Source organism: Chenopodium album, chromosome 4 (assembly GCF_948465745.1).
Source record: "Chenopodium album chromosome 4, dcCheAlbu1.1, whole genome shotgun sequence".
Lineage (NCBI taxonomy): Eukaryota > Viridiplantae > Streptophyta > Magnoliopsida > Caryophyllales > Amaranthaceae > Chenopodium > Chenopodium album.
Genome location: NC_137837.1, coordinates 20,996,568 through 21,008,081, shown reverse-complemented (window position 1 = coordinate 21,008,081; position 11,514 = coordinate 20,996,568). Strand labels below are relative to the sequence as shown.

The following is an 11,514-nucleotide window of genomic DNA, read 5'->3' as shown; positions in this document are numbered from 1 at the left end:
GTAGACTTCAAGATCTTTCCAACAATATCTTATTCATCTAATTCCGATTTTTGGATCAAAAGATATGATAAAAACAAAAAGCGCAAAAACTGCTGTCTATCGAGTTTTATTCCGATTTAATTCGGATCTTATCTTAATTTTTCGACCCTTCTTTTTTCTCTATAAATAGAGTTCATATCTCCCCTTTTTTCAAACATCAACAAGCTTGATCATAATATCATTCTCTCTTTTTCTCTTTTACACCAAAAATCATTCTCTTCTCTCTCTCCCATATTCTAAGCCTCAAACCTATATTTCTAATTACATCATTCTTTCCCTAAGCACTCCAAAGAGTCCATACTTAACCCGATGTTCCGTCCTTAAACCAAGGCGTGAAAGGTACAAATAACTGCGGGTTTGGACCAAATCAAATCTATATTTATTTAATTTAATTTCCATTTGATTTATATATATTTTTTTATTGAAGTTACTAACAGTTTATTCATGATGTAGCAATTTAAAGGAACGCACAGAATGTGAGTAATTAATCAATTTAATTACTTTTATTTTATTTTACTATTGCTAGTATCATGATTAGGTTTATTTATATTTGATTTGACTAACGTTATTATTATTATATTGCTTCCAATATTAATGTTAATTCTATTAGTGTTATGACTTATGATCACCATATTGCATGTTTAAATGGAATATGTAATTGAAAATCACGCCTAATAAGATAATTTGGACAACCGGTTTAGGTTCCTTTTTAATCTTGTTGTTTAATCAAGTGGTCACTAATATTTTAGAATTATGTGTTGCATTAATATTCAATCAATTTAGCATAATAATAATTTGGAGCAAATTGAATATTTTGTTTGCATGCCTTTGAGATCGCATGAATCACTTTTCACTATAAGAATCGAGTAGAGGCCAATACGGGCGAATGTGACTCCATGACTCACTTCGTACCATCATCCCTGATCCTCCTTTCGTGGTTCCGAACCATATGGAGTTAGTAATCTCATGGATTATGAATGGGGTGTAACCTTCACGGGTCAATCGTTGTTGCCTATCGTTGTCCCTTTATCGTGGTTGCCTGTTATGATCCGTGAACAGTTTACAAGTTCCTTAAAAACTTGTTGGCGGCTCCCTACTTTCCTTGTCCCTAATCGTGTATGTCAATTCCCGCTTCCTATGAGTGCCAAGCATATTCACACATGCTCTAACGTAGGCGCACTTCGAACGAGGCCTACAGGTAGTTTGCGGGTCTTTGGGTTTTCGGGTCGGGTCAAGCGGGTTGGGGTTTTTTGAACACCCCTAATCACAATGTGTGGTCTCTACAAGCGTCTATACCTTATATCGTATAGATATTTCGTGGAAATAATATATTATACAAAGGTAAAGGAAATACTATTAAAATGTAATGAATATATACCTATAGTAAAAAGAATATATTTGCACCAAAAAGAGTGAAAATGTCTATGTTCTTTTATTGGTATTCCAAATCCAGACCTTGAGCACGTCTTTTCATACGTCTTACCACAACTGTTATGCTATCCCAATTTTGAAGTGCCTGTCCTTTTTATGTTCTTTAATTGTCAGTGATATAATGAGAACCAAGTCTAAAATAAGAACTAGGAACTAATCTAGGCCCTTAAATCATGTTAATCGGACGACTCATATGCTTCCCGTGTCATTAATGGCATTTTTGTAATATTTGAATGTTACAAACTGATTCCCAGTTTCATTTCTAAAAAGTAAACGAAAAGTTAGTAAAAGTAAATGAAATTGTCTTAAAAATTAAAAAACTGGAAAAAAGTTTGAAAATCTGCGATATTACGAAAATGTTATTAATGAAAGCAGGTGAGATGTGAGCCGTCAAATGGAGCACGATTGAAGGCTGAGATTGGTTCCTAGTTCCTATTATTCACCTTGGTTCTCACATGATCTCAATTCTACATACATACATATATATACACACACACACACACACACATATATATATATATATACACATATATATATAAAATTTAATGTGCATTACATAATATTATCATGTTGTTTATTAATATTACAGATAAAAAACAGTTGTATATTGTTTACACATGTTCTTACCGCATTTTTAGTCGCAAGGTACATACAAATATACCTTAATCAATATAGAATTATTGCTAGGAGGAAAGCCATAAGCATTGGAGGGTGGTCTAGAATTGACGCAGAATATGAGTGGTTTTTACTTTGAAAAATTTAACAATAACAAACCAACCTTTTTCCTGTTCTCGCAAACTGGACCAACCTTTAAATCTTTCCAAAATAAACCTAAGTTTGAATTTATTCTCCCAAAATGAACCCACCAAGTAAAAATCCACGTGTATTAAATCATTGTTCAAGATTTTTTTTTATTCTAATTTTGATGATTTTTTTTTTGAAAAAAAGAAATAAAAAAAATACCAAACACTCTTCCGAATGACAGCCACCCCACTGCCACCCACTCCAAGCCTTCCCCTCTGCCCCCGGCGCAAGCCGGCGCCCAAAACCCCCTACCCACCAGCCTACACCGTTGCGGCTATGTATCTTCTCATTGCAACTCCACCACCACTCTCACAAACCTTAATCGAACTCTTCATCAACAAAATCAACAGCGATTTCGCCTTCAATCCGCCACATTTCACCAACTTCATCCACTTTGGAAACACCTTCAACAATTACAAACTCAGAATTTAATTATTCCTTTTTCAATATAAAACAAAATTAATAAAACCCTTAATTTCTAAACCTTCCAATTCTTCTTTCTTTTTTTACATCAATTTCTTACTTTTTTCGTTTAGGGATTGTTGGTTTGGGGGTTTCATGGGGAGCGGGATTTGGTTGGAAAATGCAGTGGAAAGGAAGGGGATGGTTGAAAATGGGAGGTGAAGGGGGAGGGGGAGTGGTGGCCGGAAAGGGATGAGAGGTGGAAGAGGGGGGTGCTGGCAGTGAGGTGAGGGGGCAGTTGTCTGTTTTTTAAATATATTGTTAATTTGAAAAAGATGATAAAAGTTTTTAATTAAAAAAAGATAATGAAAGGAAAATAATAATAAGGAAAAGACGGGTTGTACAGGTCACCGGTCATTTGGGTTCATTTTGGGAGAATAAATGCAAACTTAGGTTTATTTTAATTTGGGAAGATTTAAAGGTTGGTCCATTTAAAGAGAACGGGACAAAGATTGGTCTGTTGTTAGTTGTTAAATTTTCCTTTTATTTTTCAGGGACGGGAAGCCGTTGTAAGAGGAGAGGATCTTGTGAGAACCAAGTCCTATAATAGGAACTAGAAACTTATCTGGATCGTTCATTGAGCTTCATCTGACGGCCTACAGTTCACCCGCTTCATTAAGGGTATTTCCGTAATTTTAGTCAATGAATGACCTTTGTTCTAATTTTTTCGCTTCTTTTTTTCTCTCTCTCTATTCTTCTTAGTTTCTCTCTCTTCTCTCAAAAGCTCTCAACGACGATTGATAGTTCGAGTTTGCTACTCGATTTATGTTAATCGATCATTATGGAGAGGTAAATTTTTACAGATTCTTTTGTTTTATAAGTGATTTTAAGTTTTTATATAATTAGGTTTTGCTTTGTTTTTGTTCGACTGTCTTTTTCGATTACTATTCGATGGTTGTTGTTTACTCAATTAGATTATTATTGTATTTTATTTTGTCAGGGTTTTCGTTTCTTATTCTATTTTGTTTCTTTTTAATCGAATTTAGTTTTAGTTTTTTTTATAATCTGATGCATTTTTTTTTTTACTTTTTTTTTAATGTTCACCTAAATCTGGTTAAGGAGGAATGAGGTGTTAAACGAGTGGGATTTTGTTTTCATGAGTTATTACTTTTGAGCTTGAATTATTTACTTTTGAGCTTGAATTATTTACTTTTGAGTTGATTGTAATGATTGAGTTTTGTACATTGTTTTATGGTGTTGATGTTTCATAATGTGTTATACTTTGTTGCAATCGAAGGGGAATGAGGTGTATGTAATGAAGTTGCATGGAGGAGTTCTGAATCCGAGAAGTGGCTGAGTGATGTTGTCTTGCCAAGGTTGCTACTGCTATATATTTAGAGTTAAAGCAGTGGGGACTTAATGAAAGCCTAATGCTACTAGCAACTGTTGATGTTCGCACTTGATTGGCAACTAGCTATTGTTGATTTTCTTAGAGTATTTATAGGTTTTTGTTAAATTAAAGTACCATTGATATCAACGTGTAGTCTGATAAGATAAACATAAATCCTTCCTTTCTAATGAGTGATTAATAATTATCATTACATTTGAGTAATTTTGGCTTACTTTTGACATACTTTGATTAACTTTTGATATAATATAAATATAATTTTGAGTTTTAGTAACTTTCTTAGTTTGCCAGAGGATCTTCACATAAGGATGACCCCATTTGTGCTTCAGGTAGAAGCATTCATATTGCAAAATTATGTAGGGATAGGATTTCAAATTGCTTGACAATATAATACTGTATTGTTCAATTATCCTTCTACAGATTTGGAATAGAGCTAAAACACATGATGATTTAACAAATTGTTAATTAGCACTTGGGATGTCCTGTAGGAGCTTATATTAGTCCCAATGCTTGTTATTTACCCCCATTTCACCTACATTTTTTTATATAAGATTTGTTCTTTTATATAATAATGTTTATTTATGAATGTGAATTTGGCATTTCTAGGGTGCATATACTATTGTGGTGTTGGTGCCGATAGAATTCGGACATGATCTGATGTTCAGTATAAAGCTATGGAATTAACATAAGTGGAAGCAATATTCTTAAGGTATCCTGATGAAATTTTGTGTTCTTGCATTTACACTAGTACCCAATTATGGGTAGTTTCTAGGTGTAAACTCTTCTATTTACATATACTATATAGACCTTTTTATTTACTTTTGAGATTTTTTTGTTTACTTATAAGTTATTTTGCAATATGAATGCTTGTTTAAGTAGTTTTCTTCGAAAATATAAAATTATTTAATTTTTACATTGATTTATTAACTTTTAATGTAAAAACCTTCACTTTAACCTTAACTCATATATTTCTCTCTTAGTTGATTTACATTAGAGATGTTTGGAGGTAGAAATAGAGTTGAGGTCCTCAGCCAATCTAGAAAAAATATGACAACCCCAAAGTTTTTCGGTTTAATGATACATAGAGGCCTTCAAACCCAATTAATCGTTTGTAAATCTTAGAGCTAATTTATATTATTTACTTTTAAGTTTATATTATTTACTTTTGAGATTATTTTATTTACTTTTGAGTTATTTATTTTATTTACCTTTTAATCCCACATAGCTGCTGCCCTGCCATGGCTTGCTACTGCAGCTTCTACTTTTGCCTTGCCAAGGCTGCTGCTGCAACTACTACCCTTCCATGGCTTGATGCTACTGTGCTACTTCTGCTCTACCGCCTACTGTTGATATGATATTTTTGCTGTACAGCTGCTGCTGTAAATGGTGGTCGGGAGTTCTTGAAGTTGAGCGAAACGGGCTAAGTAATCTACTTTTTTATCTACTTTTTATTATTTTTTTATCTACTTCTGTCATATGATGCATAGTGCCAAGGCTGCATAATGGCAAGTAATCTGATTTTTTAATGTGGTTTCTTATAATTTTCTCATTTCATTACATCTGTTTGTTTTATTAGCTGCATTAATTAGACAGAGTGAAGTACGCTGTTTTGATTTGTGACTTTATGGCTATGGATATATCTCAGATTTTTTAACAGAGTTGGCTTGTTCTTTGTTCATGGCATAAGGAAAGCCTGTTACTACTCACATAGAACCTGTACAGACTAATGACACACCTAGGAGACCCAGGATCCTTCTAGCTACAAGTGGAAGTGTTTCTGCGATCAAGTTTGGGAACCTCTGTCATTGCTTTTCTGAATGGGCTGATGTAAAAGCAGTGGCAACTAAATCTGCATTGCATTTTATTGACACCGTGACAATTCCTTGAACCGATATTTCTTCGTGGATGATTTGACTGGATTTGAGATCACACTCCTGTTGGAGGTAATAACCTCACTTCCTGTTGCAAGAATCTCAGAGTTGTCTATCGAAATTCCTTCCTATATATTCATCAGTAGCTTCGACAATTTGATCATTCTGTTATGTGTCAATGCAAATTCCAGAGCCTTTCAGTTTCTTTGATTATTGTTGTTTTCTTTGATTTTTAATCAAGGTTATGCGATGCATAGATAGTAGCCTATTGGTATTGGATCAAGAAAGTGTTAGCTGAATGCCGGTGAAGCTTGTACCATTGATTTTTATCATTGATATCCATTTACTAGAATTTAGGTTATTTGTGAAAAGATCATATTCCATTGCTCATGTCAGTTAGGTTTCCTTTTGATTTGTTTAATTTGGTTGTGATCATCTTTGTTTCTGTCCATCTTGTGCACTGTGTATACTTCAGGTTTGACAGATTAAGTTCGTGAGATGAATTTTATGCGTAATTTGTTAATTGAAGGGATGTTTTAACTATGACAGATAATAATTATTAGAAGATAGCTTATTTAAGGGGAATACTTTACAAAATTAAATGATACATTGAATTCACTCACTGAAAAGACTGGAATTTATACAGAATAACCAATATGACAAATTATTATCACATAAGTTTGAAGCTCAAAGGTCATACCCAAGGAAGGCATGAAAACACATTCCAATATGTAGCTGAGGAACCAATATACCAGAAGAGTCCAATGTCTCAAACGAAAGAAAGGAACCATGTAACTCTTTGAGATGATTTAAGTCCCAATTTGAAGCAACACCTTCAACGGAATCAGATGCCTGACCTAGGTTTGATGATATCGAAGAATCGGAGCTGAGTTTTTCCAAAAATGGTATCAGTCCCATAAAGCCCTAAATAAAGACAGATGGCACTGTAAGTTGATCATAAATGTAAAGTCAGAGCTTTACCACATTATCTGAAATAGTGTCTATACTTCTATTTCTGATTGATACTTCATATCAGAAGTTTTTTTGTTTTTGTTTACTTTTGAGAATTTTTTATTTACTTTTGAATTAATTTTCTTTATTTACTGTTTAATACACACTAGCCTACTAGCTCAATAGGTAGAGCATTTTGCAAGTGCACAAAAGATGTGGGTTCGAATCCCACGTAGGTTTATTTGTATTTACTTTAAGAAATATTTTATTTACTTCAACTTATTTGTATCTACCTTGATTACTAAGAAATTCAAGCTCACTTATCCAAGGATTAAAGGTATGGCAGTAGGTTTTATAATCTTATACTACATATTTACGCATTCATAGCAATTAGAGACTGTCAATAAGCATTTTTTCTTAGCAATATCCATTTTAGAAGTGGAGAAGGTGAATTTCATTTCTATTTACTTTAATAAATATTTTATTTACTATAACTTATTTTGTACCTACTTTTATTACTAGAAACTCAAGCTCGCTCACTTATCTAAGGATTAAAGATATAAACATGATGGTAAACTAATACCCCACTTTTTTTTTCTCAGCAGTAATGTTCGCCCTAGACTAAATAGTTGTCATTGTCCCATGCTCTAATTTGACCCTTCTTTTTTTAATATGTTTACTAATTTGCTTTTGAGTAGATATATATAATTTACTTTTGAGTATAGACTATTTACTTTTGAGTTAATATTATGTATTTACTTTGATGTTATTTTAATGGAAAATTGAAAACTAATAATCCCACCTTTGTCTTTTCTGCTCAAAACAATCCCACCCTTTTGAATTCCCAGAATAATCCCACCTTTGACCCTCATTTGCTAAAAATGAGCCTTTTAACCTACAACTTGTTTAACATATTTTTTTTTTCTTTTTTTTCAATCTCTCATCTCCCACCTTAGCTACACCATAACCACCACTACATCACAACCTAACCCCACGACCTTTTTTCTCTATCCTAACCTCAACCACCAACACCACTAACCACCTCAACCCCAGCACCATTAACCCCAGCACCTCAACCCCATCACCACTAACCACCACTAACCACGACCACAACCAACACTAACCATGACCTGCCGATAGCCTAGATGTTTTTATCTACTTTTAAACTATTATGATTTACTTTTGAGATATAATTATTTACTTTGATTTCTTTTCGAGCTATTTTAAATTACTTTAGAGATGTTTTTTGAATTACTTTTTAATTTCTCTATTTACTTTTAAGATAGTTTGATTTACATTATGGGTTTTTTTATTTACTTTCGACTGTTATGTAGACAATAATTCGAACTAGCCAATACCTTTTGTATGCAACATTTATTTGTGATATTAGAGAAAGGTGAGATTGTTATAAGTTGAAATAGAGCTTAGTTTTTGACATTTAGCTTATTTACTAGTGCATATACTTCTATTGATGTGATATTTAATTTTTATTTACTTTGAATAACTTTAAAGTGTTTTATATTTATATTTATAGATAATAACCTATGTAAGAATCGAACCTACACCTCTATGCATCCGCATAATGCTCTACCAATTGAGCTAATAGGTTTACTTTAAAGTCTTTTTTATTCACTTTAGTGTCTTTTTTATTTACTCTTTCACACAAAATACCACTTGAGCTAATTTGATGTGTTGGATACAGTAAAGTGTATGGAACCTTAACCGATCCCTCATGATTTTTAAGTATCTTGTCATTGTTTCTTTCTGTGTTATTCTTTTCAATATCTGATAGCATCATCGAAAATCTCTGGAATGCAACAAGTAGTTAAGCAACAGAAGTCCACTTAGGGGTATCCTGTTGTACAAGGTAGATCTCATCTGTGGAGTGGCACGAAAAAATTTCAACTAATGAAACTTCGAGGAGTGTCTGAAATTGGGCTGTTATTGTTTTCAGAAAGGCTCTCTCAAAATCAGACTCGAGCTCAACGTGTTTTGGAGTGCGTGGCTGAGGCATGAACCACATGCTTACAGTTGGCCAGTTTGGGAGGTATCCTGCATAAGGATACTGTCCGACAACAGCATGGAGTGCAGAAGCAACCCACATGATGATGGTGCATGTGTTTGTAAGATCATGCCTGGTTTTCATTTCCGACCACCATGGTTCATCTTTCTTATCACCATGGTTCATCTTTCTTATCACCACTACATAATGGATTTCTTTTCACCATTGTAGACACCCATTTGTGTCTTCCCAAAACCAAATCCAGTGATGAATACCTTTAATGTCATTTGATTATTGAACAAAGCGAAAGTGTGAAAAGTCTAGTGATGAGGATGTTTTTATTAAAATATCTCTTCTTTCTGTTTTTGAAAATATTTCTTTTCTTACCTTATTTATGAAAAACGTGCATTCCAGTTTAGTTTGGTCAATGATAAGGGTCCAATAATAGTGTAGTTGGATAGGTCTTGAAAAGACCTTTCCAACGATATATTATAAGCCCAATTCCGATGAATAATGAGGAAGTTATGGCCAAAATACTAAAATGGGCCCGATTTGGTTTTTATATACGGCCCAATGATCTAGAGGAGGGCCTATTAATAATTATCATTCCTAAAGCTATTAGGATTGATAATTATGTTTCAAAGAGTTCGAAATTGAATAAAACTACTCCTTTTTAGAATCCTTGTTTTGTACGAAGTGGAATATATTCAGATTTTATTTTCGTGCCTCATAATATTTATCCAAATTTTATATGGTTGGATAGATCTTGAAACTATCTTTCCAATGATATATTATAATATAAAATCCGAGCTATAACGAAAAAGATATGAATTAGATATGAAACTCTATCCAAAACTGACACCCTTCCACTATTTTGGCCATATATTTTTTATTTACAAAAGATTTCAATATGATTTTATTGGTTTGGAAATTAGACTTCAATATCTTTTTAACGACATATTATATGCCTTATTTGGACTTCCGGATCAAAAGATATGATAAAAACAAAAACGCGTGAAACTGATTATTAGCGCCTGACGCTAAGAATTAGCGCCTGGCGCTAATAACCAGCGTCTTGTGCTAATCAAGTTTTATTCTCGTCGAAACTCTGATTCTTTTTTTTTATCCATCCGACTGATTTTCTCTATAAATAGCCTCTTAAAATTCTGTTTTCAATCATCAAAATATCATCAATTCTCTAATTCTCTCTTTCACCAATTCTCACCAACTCTCATCAAGAAATTCTTGATTCTCTCTCTCTTTCTAAGCCTAGCTTTTTACAAACACAATTCCTCATACATTAGCACTAGACACACCTAGCCAAGTTCGAAGTTGCCTTCGCCCTAGACGTAAAAGATTTGATATTTCTGAGGGTTTGGTCCCAAATCCCTATTTCAATTATTTAATTTAATTGTTTATTTTATATTTTCCTTGAAGTTACTAACGTGTGTATTTTGTTATTAGAAAGAGGTACGAGGCATCCAAGTAAGTGCTTTAAATGTTTACATTGTTATTAGAGATCATGTCTAGATTGTTAATATGATTCCTAGTATCATGTTAGGGCATTTTGATCTTCCTAGTATCATGTTTAGAGTAACTCTAATATCAAGTATGATTAAAAGTATGATGCTTTTTATGTTCTTTCCTAATATTCATGTTAGGGCTATATATTTGATCTTTATTGTTTAGTGACATGCTAGGGTTTGTTATTAATCTTGTTAGTATCATGCCTAGGATCTTGCTATTGTTATGCTTTAACATGATTATTATTATTATGATTATGATTATTTTTAGGATATTTTGTGAAAAACTACCTTTTAAACTTTGAATTTTGAGAGAAACTACCCTAATAACAAAATGTTGTAATTAACTACCTTATAAAGTATAAAATGTTGTAATTGACTACCTCCCACTGGAATAACACATTTGTTTTTCATTTTACGGTGTTGACCATGTCATGTGGGGGTCACATGACCCTTTAATGACTTAATTTCCCCCTTTTCTCTCAAATTTTCCCGCTTTATACCAACTCTTTCCCTTAACAATACGATTATTCATATTTTATATTGTTTATTTGCAACCCCTTTGATAATTATATGGGTTGAATTGGTGTAAAGCGGGAAAATTTGGGAAAAAGAGGGGAATTAAGTCATTAAAGGGTCACGTGACCCTCACGTGACATGGTCAACATCGGGAAATAAAAGTCAAATGTGTCATTCCGGTAGAAGGTAGTCAATTACAACGTTTTATATTTTATAAGGTAGTTAATTACAACATTTTGTTTTTAGGGTAGTTTTTCGCAAAATCTGGAGTTTAAAAGGTAGTTTTTCACAAAAAAAATCCTTATTTTTATGGTTATTATTGTTATTATTATGTTTCTTGATGATTATTTATTTCTTGATCACGCCTTTTATGCATGTTTAAGGGGAATTTTGTACTTGTAATCACGCTTAATAAGATAATTAATAATCTTATTTAGGGTTAATATGATTATAATTCAAGTAATAGCCAATAATAGCTTTATTTGTTCATTAATATTCAACCAACATAGTTAAACAGGTTTAAGGTTAATTTTATTGATTGCATGTTAGTCAGAAAGCGCACAT

General features: G+C 32.8%; 1 long non-coding RNA gene and 1 pseudogene across 1 annotated transcript; one reads left to right on the top strand and one right to left on the bottom strand.

Moving 5' to 3' along the window:
- Positions 1 to 3,480: 3,480 nt before the first annotated feature.
- LOC145626818 (uncharacterized) lies at positions 3,481 to 6,102 on the top strand. Its single transcript, XR_014111090.1, has 3 exons — positions 3,481 to 3,525; positions 4,691 to 4,793; positions 5,310 to 6,102. It is a non-coding gene; the product is annotated as an uncharacterized LOC145626818 (long non-coding RNA).
- A 540-nt stretch (positions 6,103 to 6,642) lies between these two features.
- LOC145627770 (putative linoleate 9S-lipoxygenase 8 pseudogene) lies at positions 6,643 to 10,845 on the bottom strand (annotated as a pseudogene).
- Between the last annotated feature and the right edge of the window lie 669 nt (positions 10,846 to 11,514).